Source organism: Cervus elaphus, chromosome 26, assembly GCF_910594005.1.
Source record: "Cervus elaphus chromosome 26, mCerEla1.1, whole genome shotgun sequence".
NCBI lineage: Eukaryota > Metazoa > Chordata > Mammalia > Artiodactyla > Cervidae > Cervus > Cervus elaphus.
The window spans coordinates 32,748,173-32,765,505 of record NC_057840.1 but is presented as its reverse complement, the minus strand read 5'-3'; positions in this window follow the sequence as shown (position 1 = coordinate 32,765,505).

Below are 17,333 nucleotides of genomic sequence, written 5' to 3'. Positions count from 1 at the left end.
GGACTGCGGCCAGGTGAGTAGTTAGGTGAGAGACTGCCAGAACCCCGGCGGGGGAGGAAGCGGCTCCTCAGAGTCAAAGGCGACCTGGTTCCCTCTCAGTCACTTACTTCTCAGCTGATGCCCTCAGGAAGCTCTCAGAATCATGGCAGCTCCGCCCAGCAGCTTATGGCTGGGCTGAAAATGAGGGCTGAGGGCCTGACCCAGCTTGGCAATTGCTTTGTTCTGGATTCCTGGGGAAACAGGTCCCCTAAATGTCCTCATGGAGGCAGGGCACACCTGTCTTCATAATCAGAAACAGGAAAGGTGCTGGGTAAATAGAGGCAAACAGGCACGGTGCTCAGAAGCCAGCTGAGTGCTGTCCTTATTGACTGGCTGACTGACTGACATCGATTGTTCTTGTAAGTTTCTTGTTTTTGGATGTGGGCCATTTTTTAAAGTTTTTATTGAATTTGTTACAATATTGCTTCTGTTTTTTTATGTTCTGGCTTTTTGGCCATGAGACATATGGAATTTTAGCTCCCTGACTGGGGATCGAACCTGTACTCTCTGCTTTGGAAGGTGAAGTCTTAACCACTGGACTGCCAGGGAAGCCCCTGACTGACAGTGATTGATTGACACTAATGGACAGACACTGATTAAGAAGGTGACTGACTGACTGACTGATACTGACTGGCTGACTGACACTGATTGATTGACACTGTCAGACACTAGTTGAGACTGAATGACTGACTGACCGTCACTGGCTGGTGGACAATGACTGGCAATGATCGGCGGATGAATTGACATTGGGACACTCACAGGCTGACTGACTCTGACTGACTGACACTGGATGAATGAGAAGTGGAAAGCGTGGTCAGCGCCTGTAGCTGTGGGGAGAGATTACTCAAATAGGATTTGAAAACCCACAATAGTTTTGACTTTATCTGCAGTCACCTTACTCTTGTTTTCAAGTCAAGTGGATGCTTGACTAAAACAAGCCGTATTAATCCTCCAAAGGTCAGTTTGACCGATGTCGTTCCTGATGACGCAGCTTATGGAGGCAGTTTTTTCTTCAAAGGAAGGATAGGAAGCCCAGGAAGGAGACGGGATGTCTCTTCCAGATGGGCTTATTTGTCTCTCTCTCAGACTGTTTTTATCTCTCATTTTCTCAAAACACCTGTTTCACATGAAATCACCTGCTAGGCAGCCCTCTGGGCTCCGCGTTTTGCTCAATTCTGGCTCCTTAGCTCTCACCTCCTTGATCTCTTGCCCCCACCCCTGCCCTCAAACCTCCCAAACCTTCAAAGTCCTCTCCTCATGCTTCCTTCATGAAGCCCCCTCAGGCTGTCCCAGCACTGGTGAGCAGGCTTTTTGCTCAGATCACGTCATGCTGTCTTTCCGGGGGCTGAATGTTTTCGGTCGGCTCCATGGCACCGTGCCTCTGAATGGTGACTGGTGGTTCATCATTGAACTCTTCCCTGGTATCCAGGCTGGACATCCCCAGCACGACCGTGCACACTTGGACGGTTGGGAATCTGCCCTTAACCCTGTCTCTCCGTCAACTCAGAGTCCAGGCAGTCAGGGTCAGCAAGGTAATGTTACCGAAACAAAGTGGCCCCTAATCCCTGCTTCCTGAGAAATCTATATGCAGGTCAAGAAGCAACAGTTAGAACCGGACATGGAACAACAAACTGGGAAAGGAATACATCCAGGCTGTATATTGTCACTCTGCTTATTTAACTTACAGGCAGAGTACATCATGCGAAATGCTGGACTGGATGAAGCACAAGTTGGAATCGAGATTGCTGGGAGAAATATCAATATTTCTCAATAACCTCAGATATGTAGATGACACCACCCTTATGACAGAAAGTGAAGAACTAAAGAGCCTCTTGATGCAAGTGAAAGAGGAGAGTGAAAAAGGGCTTAAAACTCAACATTCAAAAAACGAAGAGTGTGGCATCTGGTCCCATCATTTCATGGCAAATAGATGGGGAAACAATGGAAACAGTGAGAGACTTTATTTTTGGGAGGCCCCAATATCACTGTAGATGTTGACTGCAGCCATGAAATTAAAAGACACTAGCTCCTTGGAAGAAGAGTTATGACCAACCTAGACTATTAAAAAGCAGAGACATTACTTTGCCAACAAAGGTCCATCTAGTCAAAGCTATGGTTTTTCCAGTAGTCATGAATAGATGTGAGAGCTGGACTATAAAGAAAGCCGAGTGCGGAAGAATTGATGCTTTTGAACTGTGGTGTTGGAGAAGACTCTTGAGAGTCCCTTGGACTGCAAGGAGATCCAACCAGTCCATCCTAAAGGAAATCAGTCCTGGGTGTTCATTGGAAGGACTGATGTTGAAGCTGAAACTCCAATACTTTGACCACCTGATGTGAAGAACTGACTTCTTGGAAAAGACCCTGATGCTGGGAAAGATTGAAGGCAGGGGGAGAAGGGGATGTCAGAGAAAAAGATGATTGGATGGCATCCCCGACTTGAGGGATGTGAGTTTGAGCAAGCTCCGGGAGTTGGCAATGAACAGGGAAGACTGGAGTGCTGCCAGGGGGTCCATGGGGTCGCAGAGAGTCAGACATGACTGAGCGACTGAACTGAACTGAACTGAATCCCAGTGGCTGAGAGCACGGAGCTCGTTTCCCCACTGTGCTCCGAGTCTGTTGGCTGGCGGGGGCTGAGTGTGCAGAGGCTACTCTCAGATGTGTACCTTCCCTTAAAGCTCCTGCCCAGGTTTATGGCTGTCCACGTTCCATTGGCCAAAACAAGTGATATGACAACACCTAACTCCCCAGGGGCAGGAAAATGCAATTCTTCTGTATGTCTGTATATGAGAAGTATATTTGGAGAACAGCACTACAAGCGTTTGCCTGTGGTGGCTTAGAGAGACATGCTTGGTGATTGGAAACCTCAACAGAAGGAATGAATTAAATGAATCATGGTGCATCCATTTAACAGAATACTATAAGCCACTGAAATGCTATCAAAGGAAGATGTTGATGACACAAAAAATGTTGAGCCTATATTATGAAGTAGAAAAGTAGATTATAAAAACAACAACCAAAATGAAAGCATATGGTCTCTTTTTTCAAAAAAATGCTTATTATACTTATAGAAAAGAACCAAGGGAAATTTAGTAGAAGGTCAAGAGAATATATCTGGGTGGGGTGATTATGATTACAAGTGACCCTCTTTCTTCTTTGGTCAGTATAGTCTTCTAAACATTCTATAGCTACTAATTTTGGTAACAAGAAAAAAATTCCTTGATAAACAATGCTGCCTTTAAACAATGATAAAATACACATTCATTATAAAAGATCCAGGAAATTCAGGCCTCTTAAATTAACATCTGATAACACCAAGGTGTAGATCCTTCCAGACCTCTTTCCCTACATGCATGCATATTTAATTGAAAGAGAATCCTCATGGGTTAGGACCTGGGTCACACCTGGCTGAGGTCAGTGATGTCATAGTCCAGATAAGCAGAGCCTCATACTGGATCCACTGCCAGAGAACAGGCCCTGGACCCCAGGAAGGTTGAAGGTTCTTGGGAGGCAACCCTCACCCCAGCTGTATGTCTGTCAGCTGCAGTAGGTGGTCCATGAAGACCTATCACCTCTGGCACCCGAGTCCATGAACACTCACATCTGGATCATCCCCTTGAAGGGTAAAGGCAGCAGCTCTCACTGCGGAGGTCTCTCGGGCTTATCGCCTGGGAGACTAGGAAGATGGACATTTCCCATTCTCTATTTGTGTTTGTTGAATTGATTCAGTGCCAGGGATTTTTTTTTTTTTTTTTTTTTTTTTGCCATTTCAAAAATAACCCTTCATGATCTACTTGGTGCAAATACAGTTGATTTATGGCTTTGCTGACCTTTGCCTTGTTGCCTGGGGCCCAGGGGAGCCTTTCCTTTGCTTGTTTACCCAGAGTGATTTAGGAGGTGCAGCGCCAAGAAGGGTTCCCTGGTTCTTCCGGCCCACGGCCTGGCCGCGTGCGTGGCCCCTGCCCTTGGGCCCCACGCCCTAGTCGGAGCTTGGCCCCATATCTCAGACAGGCCATGATCCTTTGGACTCCCTGGACCACGTCACTCATGGTCTCTGGCTTTTAACCCCTTTCCAGAAACCCCCAAGGAGATTCCCATTGTGATGTGTCTCATTGCACAGCCACTGCCTGCAGCCCAGCTTCGTCCCTAGCATTCTTCCCCAGCAGCTTGCTCTTTGCTTGCTGGTGGGCTGAGTCAAATAACCTCATATTGATTCTGATGGGTCAGCTCGTTACAGGGTCTGTGAGCACAGCTGGGCCCTGTGGACCCTGGGAACTCGGGCCTCCTTCTTGGGGCCTGTAGCTGAGGGCTGTGCATGAGGCGCTGCAGCTGGTAGACCAGACTCAGTGCTTTCCCGTCAGGATGGACCCAGAAGGACACTCCCAGGGGCCTCCTTCCCGGGAGGCGCACTCAAGGCCCAGGGGAGCTTCCAGCCCCAGGACCATTCCAGGCAGCCACTGATAGTTCTTTTCTTTGTGAAGCAGAAAGCATGGCTGTCTGGTGGGACTTCGGGGGATGTGGAGGCCATCAGGAGTGGATGGAAGCTGTGGCAGGGCTGGAGGGAGCTTCTTAGGGGCCTGCAGGGTGGCCACGGCAGTTTGCTTGACAGCAACCACTTTCATCAGGGGATGGGCTGTGGCATGGAAAACTGCCCTGTCCTTACCGGGGGAGCGCGGGGAGCTGGGGTCGGAAGAGACCTGGACACGGGTGAATGGACAGGTCAAAAGACTCCTGAAATGCTACAAAAAATGGCTACTGCTTTCCTTCAGCCCTGATATCCGCAATGACTAGACCGTCTCCTGAAGAAGGGAAAGAAGAAGGGCTTTTATTTTTTTTGTTTGGTTTTGGCCAGGCCATGAGGTTTGTGGAATCTTAATCCCCCAACTAGGGGTTGAACCTGTGCCCTTGGCAGTGAAAGTGTGGAATCCTAGCCACTGGACTGCCAGGGAATTCCCAGGAAGAGGGTTTTGATATAAACCTGGTAACCCATTTTCCAGGGACAGAAAACAACGAGAAGCTGGACCATTAGGAATCAGGCCCTTGTCCCGGGCACCTGTGGGGCCCAGTGGGCGCTTGCCTCCCTCAGCTCCCACCCTCGCCCTGGAGGGACTTAACAGTTTCTGACCGTGATGATAAATTTTATGTACCAACTTGACTGGGCCACAGGGTGCCCAGATGTTTAGTCATAGCATTCCGAGTGTGTCTGTGAGGATGTTTCTGTAACATTTGGAGATTGAGTAAAGCAGATTGCTCTCTCAGTATGGGTGAGTGTCATCTGGTCAGGCGAAGGCATAGACAGAACCAAAAGGCTGGCCTTCCCCTGAGTTAGAAAGTTCTTCCTCCTAACAGCCTTCTGACTGAAACATCATCTCTTTCTGGGTTTCAAGCTTGCTGGCCTTTGGACGGGAACTACTCCTGGGCTCTGCTGGTTCTCAGGCCTTTGGACTCAGACTGGAACTGAAGCATCAGCTCTTGTGGGGCCCAGTTCTATATAGTAAATCTCTCTCTCTCTCTCCTATCAATCCTGTTTCTCTGGTGAACCCTTACTATACTGATGAATTTAGCTCTCCCTGCACTGATTACTTAACACCCTTCAAATTAAGATGCTGACTTTTAGTAATTTTGAAAGACTCAAGCTGGTGACGATTTCAATGTCAAAGCAGATAATAAGCAGTAAGTTTTGTTGGTGGCCTGTTACTGTGCAGATTCAGAGGCTTTATAAATGACTGTGGAAGGAGAAAACTGGCTCATCTCAGCGTGTTTTCTGTTTGGGGAACTCATGCTAAGGCCACTGGTCCTGTGTGTGGTGCTAGAAACTTTAGTGTTATCGAGTCATTTCTGTTCTTGGTCAAGAGTACGTTCTCAGGCATCTCAAGATGTCCCGTGTCTGTGGGGAACTGGTAAGTATGAGCTCCAAAGTCTTGTCCGGCCCCAGCACTCTGTGATTTTTGAAACTACTTCCTCCCCATTTATGTAGCATCACTAGGCAGCTTGCTTTGAAATGGGTAAAAATACATGGAGTCTTTCCTATCCAACTGCAGAAAAATTTCTTCCCTTCAAATCTCACTTCACATGTGGGCTGGAGGCATCCTTTTAAAAGGGCTCCAGACGCTGCCCTGGTGGTGCTGAGGATGCCTGGAGAAAGCTTCTTCAGGACTCAGAGCTTGGCTCCCTTACCCCTGATAGGAGAGAAAAAGCAGCATCGGAATTCTCCAAATTAGTTCCTCTATTCTGGGGGCAGTGTTCATCTGAGTCGGCTAAGGGACCTGATCAACTACAGTCCACTCTAGTCCAGAATCATTAGTTCTGTTTCACTTAACAGCCACTGGAAGAACACGCCCCCACATATGGTTGGTAGTATTCACCTGTCACCGTCCAGCCCTTAGAGGCTTCCCTGGTGGCTCAGTGGTAAAGAATCTGCCTACCAATGCAGGAGACACAGGTTCGACCCCTGGGTTGGGAAGATCCCCTGGAGGAAGTGGCAATCCACTCCAGTATTCTTGGCTGGAGAATCCCATGGATAGCGGAGCCTGGCGGGCTATGGCGTCGCAAAAAAGCGGTCCACGACTTGGAGACTTAAACAACCACCACCACCCAGCCCTTCAAGACCCAAGAGCACAGGGAAGTACCTTGTCTGGCCATTAGGTGTCACTGTTGCACACAACTGGTATTGACCGGGACTCCAGGCGAATGACCGCGCTCCAGCTTCAACTATTCAGCAGTGGCCAGCCTGAGGCCAGAAATCAGTAAACCGTGCATAAAGTTTATAGAATATAGGTAAAACTCTTTGTCTTGCACTCTGGCAGTTACATTCTTTGTTAATGGAAGATGTAAGAGCTGTGGGTATCACGAACTACTGAAAAGGAAAATAAATTTTATTTTATGTTGTAGTTTTAAATTCATTGTAAACTAGTTTGAATACACAGAAAACTGAAGAGACTATTATGAGAAACATTTGAGTTGGGCTGTAATATCTTGCCATGTTTTTTTCAGTGTTTGTTTTAAAGAAACAAAACCCTGAAGACGCATTTCTCTGGTAATACTATCTTAAATTTGGTGTTTATCATTCCTGTGTATTTCTGCGCCACCACTGTATTTATATGTACTCATAAACATTATATAATATTCTGTGTGTTTTCAATTTTTAGGTAAATGTTACCATCCACACTATGAGTATTGTTTTGCAAGTTGCTTTTACAACCTCAGTCATTATTTTTCATTTCGGAGGTTTGCTCATGTTGATATGCGTAGCTCTGGTTTATTTATTTGAACCACTTTATTGTATTCAATTACATCTCTACAACAATCAATTTATAAAATTATTGGCTGATTTCAATTTTTTATTCATTGCAGCAAATGTTACGATGACAATTTTCAAACAACTTTACTTAGGTATAACTTGCATACCAAATAGTTTACTGACTTTAAGTGTACAAATTTAAGGACTGTTAGCAAATTTACCAGGTTGTGCCACTATTACTATAATTCAGGTTTCAGATATTTTGCTATCATTCCAGTAAGGCTCCATGCCTGTTTACCATAAATCCCCAGACTCAGGACAACCAGGCAACTGCTATTATATTTTCTGTGCAGTGATCATCCTTACATGGGTCTCTCTGTGCTCATGGGCAAAGAGTTTCTCCCATGAAGGGTGGCATTGCAAAGGCCAGGAGCATGTGCATTTCAATTCTCAAATTTTGCCTTATTTTCCTTGTGTGATTGAATCAATTTACACTCTTACCAGTGGTGTGTACCCTTCTTCTTTGTCTATGTTCTTTAATTTTGTTCTTTTCTTTGCCAATCTGATTTGTGTAATCATTTTGTTGTTTTAATTTGCATTTTCCTAATTTCTCTCTTTTGGTGCTTACTGACTTTTTGAGTTTCCTCTTCTATAAATTGCTTATTCATATTCTTTGCTCATCTTCTAATGTACTGTCCTTTCCTACTGATGTGTAGCAGTCCCTTATATATATGCGTGTGTGTGTGTATAATAATTATTTTTTTTCCATTACATGCTTTGGAAATATCTTCTCCAAATCTGTGGCTTACTTCAACTCTAGGGATTTTTGTTGAAAGAAGTTGTAAATTTTTGGGGGGGGGACTGTGCTGGCTCTTCATTGTGGCACGTGGGCTTTTCCAGTTGCAATGCCTGGGCTTAGCTGCCCCACCGCCTGTGGGATATTAGTTCCCCAACCAGGGATTGTGCTTTTGTCCCCTGAATTGGAAAAATCAGATTCTTTACCACTGGACCACCAGTGAAGTTCCAAAAGTTATACATGATTGTGTAGTCAAATTTATCAACAATTTGGTAAGGGTGTGTGAGTTTTGCGTCTTGTAAGAAATATTTTCCTACCCCGAGATCACCAAAATAATCTTTCTATATTTTCTTCTAAAAGTTTAAAAGTTTACATTTCACTTTAGATTTTTTTTTTTTTTTCACTTTAGGTCTTTAGTTCACCTGTACTTGGTTCTTGCATGTGACGAGGAATTTTTTTCCTCCGTATAGACTCCTTTTCCTCTTTCAAATCACATCCCATGTCAAGTTGCTGTTTCTGGGCCTCTCTAGTCTGTTCCTCTGGGCCTGTGCCTATACATAGCATCTCCATTATTACAGCTTGACAGCAAGTCTTGATATTTGGAGTGTTACCAAGCTCTACAAGGGCACAGATCGATGACCGTTGTACTAACTTCTATATTCCCAGCATCTAAAGCTCTAGTATATAGTAAGTGTTCAATAGGATTTATTGGATGAATGAATGGTGCTAGGGCAAGCCTCTTTTCTCCTTTTTCTTCAGGAGAGTCTTCACTATCTTTGGTTCTTAATCAGTTCAGTTCAGTTGCTCAGTTGTGTCTGACTTTTTGCGACCGCATGAACCGCAGCATGCCGGGCCTCCCTGTCCATCACCAACTCCTGGAGTCCACCCAAACCCATGTGCATCGAGTCAGTGATGCCATCCAGCCATCTCATCCTCTGTTGTCCCCTTCTCCTCCTGCCCCCAATCCTTCCCAGCATTAGGGTCTTTTCCAGTGAGTTAACACTACGAATGAGGTGGCCAAAGTATTGGAGTTTCAGCTTCAACATCAGTCCTTCCAATGAACACCTAGAACTGATCTTCGTTACGATGGACTGGTTGGATCTCCTTGCAGTCCAAGGGACTCTCAAGAGTCTTCTCCAACACCACAGTTCAAAAGCATCAGTTCTTCGGTCCTCAGCTTTCTTCTTAATAGTTCTGGATAAATGTTGAGATCAGCTTGTCAAGTCCCACAGAAAACCTTAGTGGAAATTTTAATAGAATTGCTTTGAATTGATAGACATGTAGAATAGTTCATGGAGAACGGAATCTTTCCATCTAGGAACATGGCATATATTTAGATTTACTTAGGTTGTCTTTTATTTCCTTTAGTAATAATTTGCAATTTTCTCTACAAAGGTATGGATGCATCCACTATTGAAATTATTCCTGAACACCTTGTAGTCTTTGTTGTTACTATAAATGGATTCTTTTTTTCTTTCCATTTCCCCATAGTCTATTCTTTTTTTTCCCCATTGTCTATTTTTGGTGTATTTATTTTTGTATAAGTAAATCTTAAATTCCCTGAATGCTTTGTTGACATCTATTGAGAAGATTCAATTTTCCCCTTTAATCGGTTCATGTGCATTTCTTTTCTTTATTTATTTGGCCACACCACACGGCTGGTGGGAAGTTAATTCCCTGACCAGGGATTGAACCAGTGTCCCCTGGTTCACCAAGTTAGAAAGTCACCAAATCCTAACCTGGCAGCCAGGGAATTCCCATATGAGTTTCTTTTATAATATTAATGTTGAGTCATCTCTGCAAATGGGAGAAGCTGGTTAATTTTCTCTGTTAACTGTGGAGCAGTGTGGAAGTTTCCGTAATGATGGAAATGTTCTGCTTTGTTTAAGAGAGTAGTTACTACCCATGTGTGGCTACCGAGTGTTTGAAATGTGGCTAGTGCGGCTGAGGAAGTGAACTTTAAATTTTGTTTTGTTTGCTAACTTAATTCTAAATTTAAGTGGCCACACGTGGCTCACAGCTGCTGTCCTGCACAAAGTCCAGTTGTGAGCCTGATGCTGGCCAGCTTGTGACGCTCCTCGGGGTTCATCTCGTGTTCTCCTCCCTTGAATGGGCTCTTCGGGAAATGTGATAAAGACTACGCGAGACCATTGCTTCCCCTGTCATTGTCCAGTCACTCAGTTGTGTCTGACTCTTTGCGACCCCACGGATTGCAACACACCAGGCTTCCCTGTCCTTCGCTATCTCCTGGAGCTTGCTCAAATTCATGTCCATTGAGTCGGTGATGCCATCCAACCATCTCATCCTCTGTCACTCCCTTCTCCTCCTGCTCTCAATCTTTCCCAGCATCAGGATCTTTTCCAAGGAGTTGGGCTTTCCGTGGGGAAATATAAAAAGGCAGCTGAACCCAAATCATGATGCAGTGAAAAGTCACATGACGGCCAGAGCTGCCTCCACCCCACGCTTTTCTGCTTCCTGCTGCTTCTCACAAGCAGGGGAATGGTCCCCACCCACCACACGTCACCAGACGGACATGGCAGATATCCATATCCTGAGCGCAATGCCTTAACGCCAAGTGTTCTTGGGAAAATACTGTGCACATATATTATCCCACTGTTAAGGAGATACATACTCACTATAGACAATAAGGAGACACAGAAAAATGACAAGGAAAAAAATCAAATCAACTACATAACATTTTGGTGTATTTCCTTCTGATATGCTCTCAAAAGTTTTTGTTGCTATTGTTGGTTTGCAGATGTATAGTTGAGATCATTCTCCAGATACAACTAAAAATCATATTCTTTCCTATAATATTATAATGAGCAATTTCTCATCTTATTACATGCTTTGATCTGTTAGAGACAGTATAATTTTCTTTATTGCACATTATTTATTTGTCTTTTGCTATCAATATAAATATCTTTGGCATAAAGCTTTTATCTCTAGTTTACTAGGTGCAAGCTAAGAAACAGGTATGCTGAGGCCTATTATCTAGTTCCTGGAGAAGGAAATGGCAATCCATTCCAACATATCGTGGAAATCCCATGAACAAAGGAGCCTGGCGGGCTACAGTCCATGGGGTTGCAAAGAATCAGACACGACTGAGTGACTAAGCAAAGTTGCCTTGAGGCCCTGCAGAAGGATAATAAATATTACTATTACTATTGTTGTTAATAGGCCCTTAATGAGCAATTAAAGGCTGGGTGGGAGGCCCCTTGCTAAAAGCCTTTATCTTCTGCAGTGGAAAAACTGATACAGCTGAAGAGTAGATTGAGGACCTGATAGACACAGAATGCCTCAGCAAAGGCAGGTCTATCAGGTTGCTAAGGGCATTGCCCTGGATGGGACACATGACCCGTGAGCATGTGACGGGGACATCTGGACCGACGCCTCTGAGGGTGTTGGCTCTGCAGATCCCCGAGCCTCGGAGCTGGCGGAAGTGGCCGCTTGCCAGGAAGAGGTGGCCCTGCCCTGTGCCGCAGGAGCGCCCCTCGGAGTCGCCCTTATCTCCTCTCCTGACTGCCAGTTCGATTCCAGCACACAGACTGAATCTGATCAAGGAGGAACATGATTATATTCCCAAGGAGCTGGGAGAACCAGAAAGCATTACAGACAGGAGCCACGGGCATCTCTGGAATTGGATTTTGAGGGCCTTGATCAAAGGGGGATGGAATATAAGATTGGATAAGCAAGAATTCATCAATTTGGGGCGCTTTATTGGAAATGGGGTTTAACACCCTGGTAAGGCCTCCAGAGGTGGGGAAAACTCCTGCTGAGGTGGCTGTCTGAAGCTGAAGCGTGGCAGCCAGCACTGAGTGAGGTGAGCAGGTCTGAGTTGCCCTAACAGATGGTGAAGGAAGGAATGGAGATGGAGGGGGATGGCCATGCTGGAAAGGAGGGAAATGGTCCTAGGTGAGGCTGAAGACTCATGGGGGAAATACTCCAGGAGGGGCCATCAGGAATGCATGGGGGAAAGGGAGTCAGCATCACCAGGAGGTTCACATGTACTTTCTGCAGCTGCCCGGGTTTGGTGGGAAAAAGGTGGCACAGAGGGTTCGTTAGTATCCATTTCCATCCCTGGGTCGGGAAGATCCCCTGGAGAAAGGTACAGCAACCCACTCCAGTACCCTTGCCTGGAGAATCCCATGGACAGTGGAGCCTGGTGGGCTGCAGCCCACAGGGTCACAAAGAGTTGGACACGACTGAATCGACTTAGCACACATATGTGTTACTGGGCCTTGATGATGGGGAGGCAAGTGACCATGCAGAACTGTCCATCATGGGCTCCACCAGACCCCTCAAGTCATGGGGTTGAATGAACCACCATCAGTTCATTTTGGGATGGGGATGGTCCACCCAGAATCAAGCCCCAGCAGGATCAGATGTACACAGGGCTGGGAAACGGGGGGTGGAGAACAAGTGACTGCTCTTCCCAAGACCACTAATGACCCTGGGGGTTGTGTGCTTCTCCTTCCCCAACTTTGGGCTCTGCAGGGTCAGAAATCGGGAGCTTTCTTGCCAGAGTGCACGGCCAGGCCCACTGAACCACAAGTACCGTGGTGGCACCTGCAATACTTGTGTCCGGCAACCAGTGTGTGAAGGTCATGGTCATGGTCGGCTGGAGGAGGCCGGGCTGCTTCTTAAAAAATGGGGACAAGGAGGCATATGTAAGGAGCCTAGGTGATGGGCTTGGCCTCTGGCTACCTGCCTCCCCGAGGCTCTTAGTAGGCAGTGCTGCCCTGGGCCGTGCAGGTGGTGGTTGGCCAGACTCAGGATCCTCAGGGAACGAGGTTTGGGTACATCCGGGACGCCCCAAAGACCAGTGGAGGGTGAGGGGAGACTGGAATGGGCAGAGGATGAGGGAGGCAGTGAGTATGGGTTTTGGCCCCAAGACCAGCTGCAGTGATGGGAGCTGGAGTCGGACCACCTCACTCCCTCCACAGGAAGAGGCCCATAGACCCGTGGAGGCATTGTTCCCTAGACCCATGGGAAGAGAGATGACGTAGATCCATGAAGCATGTGGCTGGACCGCGCAGCCACGAACACGGACCATCCAGACATCCCGCTACCACAAGGCCCCAGCTGCTGCCCCCTGCGGATCCATCGCGGCATCTCTGCTGAGGCTTCCAGCCACCGATGGAACCCAGGAGTACCGGATGAGACCCCATCCATGCAGACATGGGCTCCTCTGCTTTCCTCGGATAGGTCGCTAGAGTTGATGACTCTGCATCACCCCGGCTGGAAGGAACTGCCTTAGATGTGTGCTGGGGTCCCAGACTGTCCGCCTAGTCCTTCGCCTCTTCCTCCTGCAACCCTGGGGCTCAGGCCCACCTTGAGCTCTACAGGCTCCCCCCACCCCCATCTTGCCTCTCTAATCTCCTCACCGTGTCTGTTTCCTGGGGGCTGGGAACTAACAGAGGCCCTTCGGATTTAAAACCTTCACTGATGGGTCATGTCTCAAGGGGTTCAGGGTCTACAGAGAAGTTTAAAAATGTTTAGAAGAAAAGGCAGCCTTAAAAAAAAAAATCAGCTATGGAAATGCAGGGTATCGTTCTCATTTTTTCTTATTTGCTACAGATCACTGAAGGAATTGGCGTGGGCTGGGAGTAGCTTGAAGCCTGGGGTAAGGGGGCCACCGGAATACACATCCCTCTTCGGGGCTCCTCTGTTTCCCTGGCTCTGTTGCTCATCCTCCTGAAGAGCCGGTGAACTCAGTGTGTGTGCTCACGTGGCGTGCAGTTGTGGGTTTTTTTCTTTTTCTTTTTTTCCGTTAGTGCTTTGTGAAGAGGGCTTAGGGATGGGACTCACACAAGTTTAAATGCCTTAGCCCAGCCAGTGTAGGTGGTCGGCAGAGGCCCACTGCTGGGGGCGGGGGGACTTTGTTCTCAGGCACTGGAGGTGATGTCTTTACGGGGACTTTCAGGCAGCGCCTTCTGAGGTGTGGGGGAGCCCAGACCCCTCTGTGGAGCTGCTGCTTCCTCCACTCCACGTCCCTTTCTGTGATCAGCATCCTAGGTGCTTTTGAAGCCTGCTGGACCATGTCCGTGCCGTCTGGTGGAATTAATCCCAACTTTAATCCTCTGCGCGAAGAGTTGCTTTTGAACTCTGGAAATATCAGCCCTGTCAGAAACTATTTCTGAAGGGCAAACTGAAAACAGCTTCAACTCCTCTCTCTAAAGTTTTTTTTTCCAGGTGAGCAATGTGCTCAAGTCAAAAACTTTCCCTTGTAATTATGCCTCTGTGTGCATTCGTGATTTTCTGCTGCTCGACTTCCATTCTGTTTATTCAGCAGTCAGGAGCCGTGCCGCCCGGGGCTGGGCGGATGTTCTCATGATGTGCTTAGAAAGCAAGAAAGGGGGGCCCAGGGGAGAAGCCACATGTGTGCTGAGTCCCTCACATCACAGCTTGGCGGTCAAGGGGGGAGGCATCCTTCTAAGATACTCTCAACTCTTCCGTCCTTATTAAAGAGAACATTGAAAGACAGCAAGAAAGAAGCAACACTGTGTCAGATTTAGGAATCCATCCAACTTAGTGTCAGCAGCTTCTGAGTAAATCAAGAGGCAAGGAGTATAGGATCAGAGCCACCCTCTCCAGCCTTTCAGGAGCAGGGACCCCAGAGCGGTTCCTTTGTCCGTTCCCCTCTCCACCCGCCTCAATCTCACAACCGAAACCCGCTCTGAAGAGACTGACAGCTGGCTTTTGGAGCACTCTGCAGCAGGTCTTGCCTGGTGAGGTTCTCCACTGTTTCACAGAAGCAGAAGCCAGAAAAGCCAGTTCACAGTTCTTCAGTAAAGGAAACGGCTGCTGACATTTAGAAGTGTATTTTTGGGACTTCCCTGGTGGTCCAGTGGTTAAGACTCTGTGCTTCCGATGCAGGGGGCCCGGGTACGATCCCTGCTTGGGGAACTAAGATCCCGCATGACCCATGGTGCAGCCAAAACAAAACCACCCAAACAACTACTAGAACCGTATTCTCTTGAATTTGAGCACAGGCTACTAAGGCGAGAACATGAAGCTAAGATATGACAAGACCACTCTCAAAGCAGGCACGTGACAGGCAGTGCAGGAAGGCGAGAGGTCCCGGGGGCCAGGTGGGCTCCGGGGAGACCTCAACGGCCTGCCTGTGTCCCTAGAACCAGAAGAAGCCTAGGTATGTAGGACTGCATGTTTTGAATGAATAAAAAAGAAATTTATAAAGCAAGGTTTAACTCAGTAGAAGCATCTGATGGTTGTTGAGGATGTGTAAGCATAAAATGTTACATAGCAAGTGTTACCAGAGGTATTAATTTTATATACAAGAAAATTACTAGAATTAAATAACTTAATGAAAAGGCAGTCACCCTGGGAGGACGTCTGTTTGTTCTGCAGAATTTGAGCTGCCAGAGGCTGTGCCCTGGGGACGCCTGCCCTGATGCTGTGTCCCTTTGTGGGACACTGGATGCTGGCATGATGGGGCTGAGCACCACCAGGACAGGTCAGCTCTTGCCTCCCTCACAAAGAACGACCCTTAGGAGGGACCAGAGGAACCAAGGTCCTAGGACAGCGCTGATCTTGGGGGTACAGTTCACCAGCTGCTTCCACAGTGTGTTCATAGGCGCTGATCTCTTGCTGAGCTCCCTAGGGTGAATGAGGACACGACGCTCCTCGGCACAGATTGTCCTCATCTTTCTTAGCATTAATTCAACGGTGTCAGCGGATTGAGAAGAACACCAACCAGGTATCTTGGTCACCTGATAGACAGTGACAGCTTTCAGAGAAACTGGTATATACACTCCTATGAACCTGTAAATAAAACACAAGTTAGTGACAGTATGGATAATGGAAATTCTCACATAGGATGATGTCTGTGAGTCCTTAGCTTCAGATGTGAGAAGGTACCTTAGCTTCAGATGTGTAACGATTATTCCTGATCGTTACAAGAGGGCACCTGGTTGGTACTTTTGTGTTTCTGCTTTTCCCCTTATTTGTCTTTCTCACGAGTGTTTGTTCATTACTTCTCACCTCAAAGTACTAAAATGTATTAGAGGTTTCCTCCCCTAAAGTTTCTTTTAAGACACATTCATTATTTTAATTTAATATGTATTGTTTTAACACAGTAAAGTGCACTCACATAAATTGTGTGATTTTTATATAGAAAGTTCCCAATTTTTAAATGAGCTTTGACAAGTGGATCCATTTGAACTGACTCATTGGAAAAGACCCTGACCTGATACTAGAAAAGACTGAAGGCAGGAGGAGAAGGGGACGACAGAGGATGAGATGGTTGGATGGCATCACTGACTCGATGGACATGAGTTTGAGCAAGCTCCGGGAGTTGGTGATAGACAGGGAAGCCTGGCGTGCTGCAGTCCATGGGGTCGCAAAGAGTCAGACACGACTGAGCGACTAAACTGATGTGATTTTTTGACAGTCAAGGTGTAAGCACATCCGTCACTCCAGAGGGCCCCTTCTGCCCTTCTCAGTGAAACCAAAAACCAGAGTGTGTAACTGGATAGCACAATTCTGAGGTCAACTAGGTCCATGAAACAGTCCTGGACAGCACAGGCAGAGAGAGCTGTGTTACGAACGTGGTGGGAGGAGAACTCCAACATGCCCCCAGCATGCAGGCAACACATGGGACATGCAAGCACCAAGAAAGACATATTAAGCCCATTTTCTGAATGAATGAAGATGCCAAAGGTTCTATGTCCAATTATAATTTTTAAAGCACAGTAGAGCAACCTGGGACCTTAGGAAATGAAAACAGATTGTAGGAGGAATAACTGAAGTTCACTCCTCTGTTTATAGGAGAAAGCTGGTGTTACTAAATTGCATTTTTTGAGAATGGAAGGGTATTTTTCCCCTTATTTTTTGTAGAAATCTGAGAAAATAGAACCAATGACTCGGTATAGTAATAAAATCTTTTTACTTGTGGACTCATGATTACGTAAAAATGCCATGAAAAATGAAAGGTTTATACAATGCTGAGGGTCTCAAGATTTCTGCCCTGTAGCAAACATAGGTGCCAGAGTACACATACTCAGAGGGGAAAAATGACTATTGGCTAAAGGTTTTCAGTGAGTCCTGCCTATTCTTTTAAAAAATTTTCTCTTCTTTTATTTTTCAAATTATGAAAGTATGATAACACATTTATAGGAGACCTGGAAAATACAGAAAAAGTTACATATAGTTCCACTATATATTACAACTGTGGCTCAAGTCCTGCTTATTATTTCACTTGTCTTAGAATGTGGGGGCCATTTATTTCAGTAATATGAA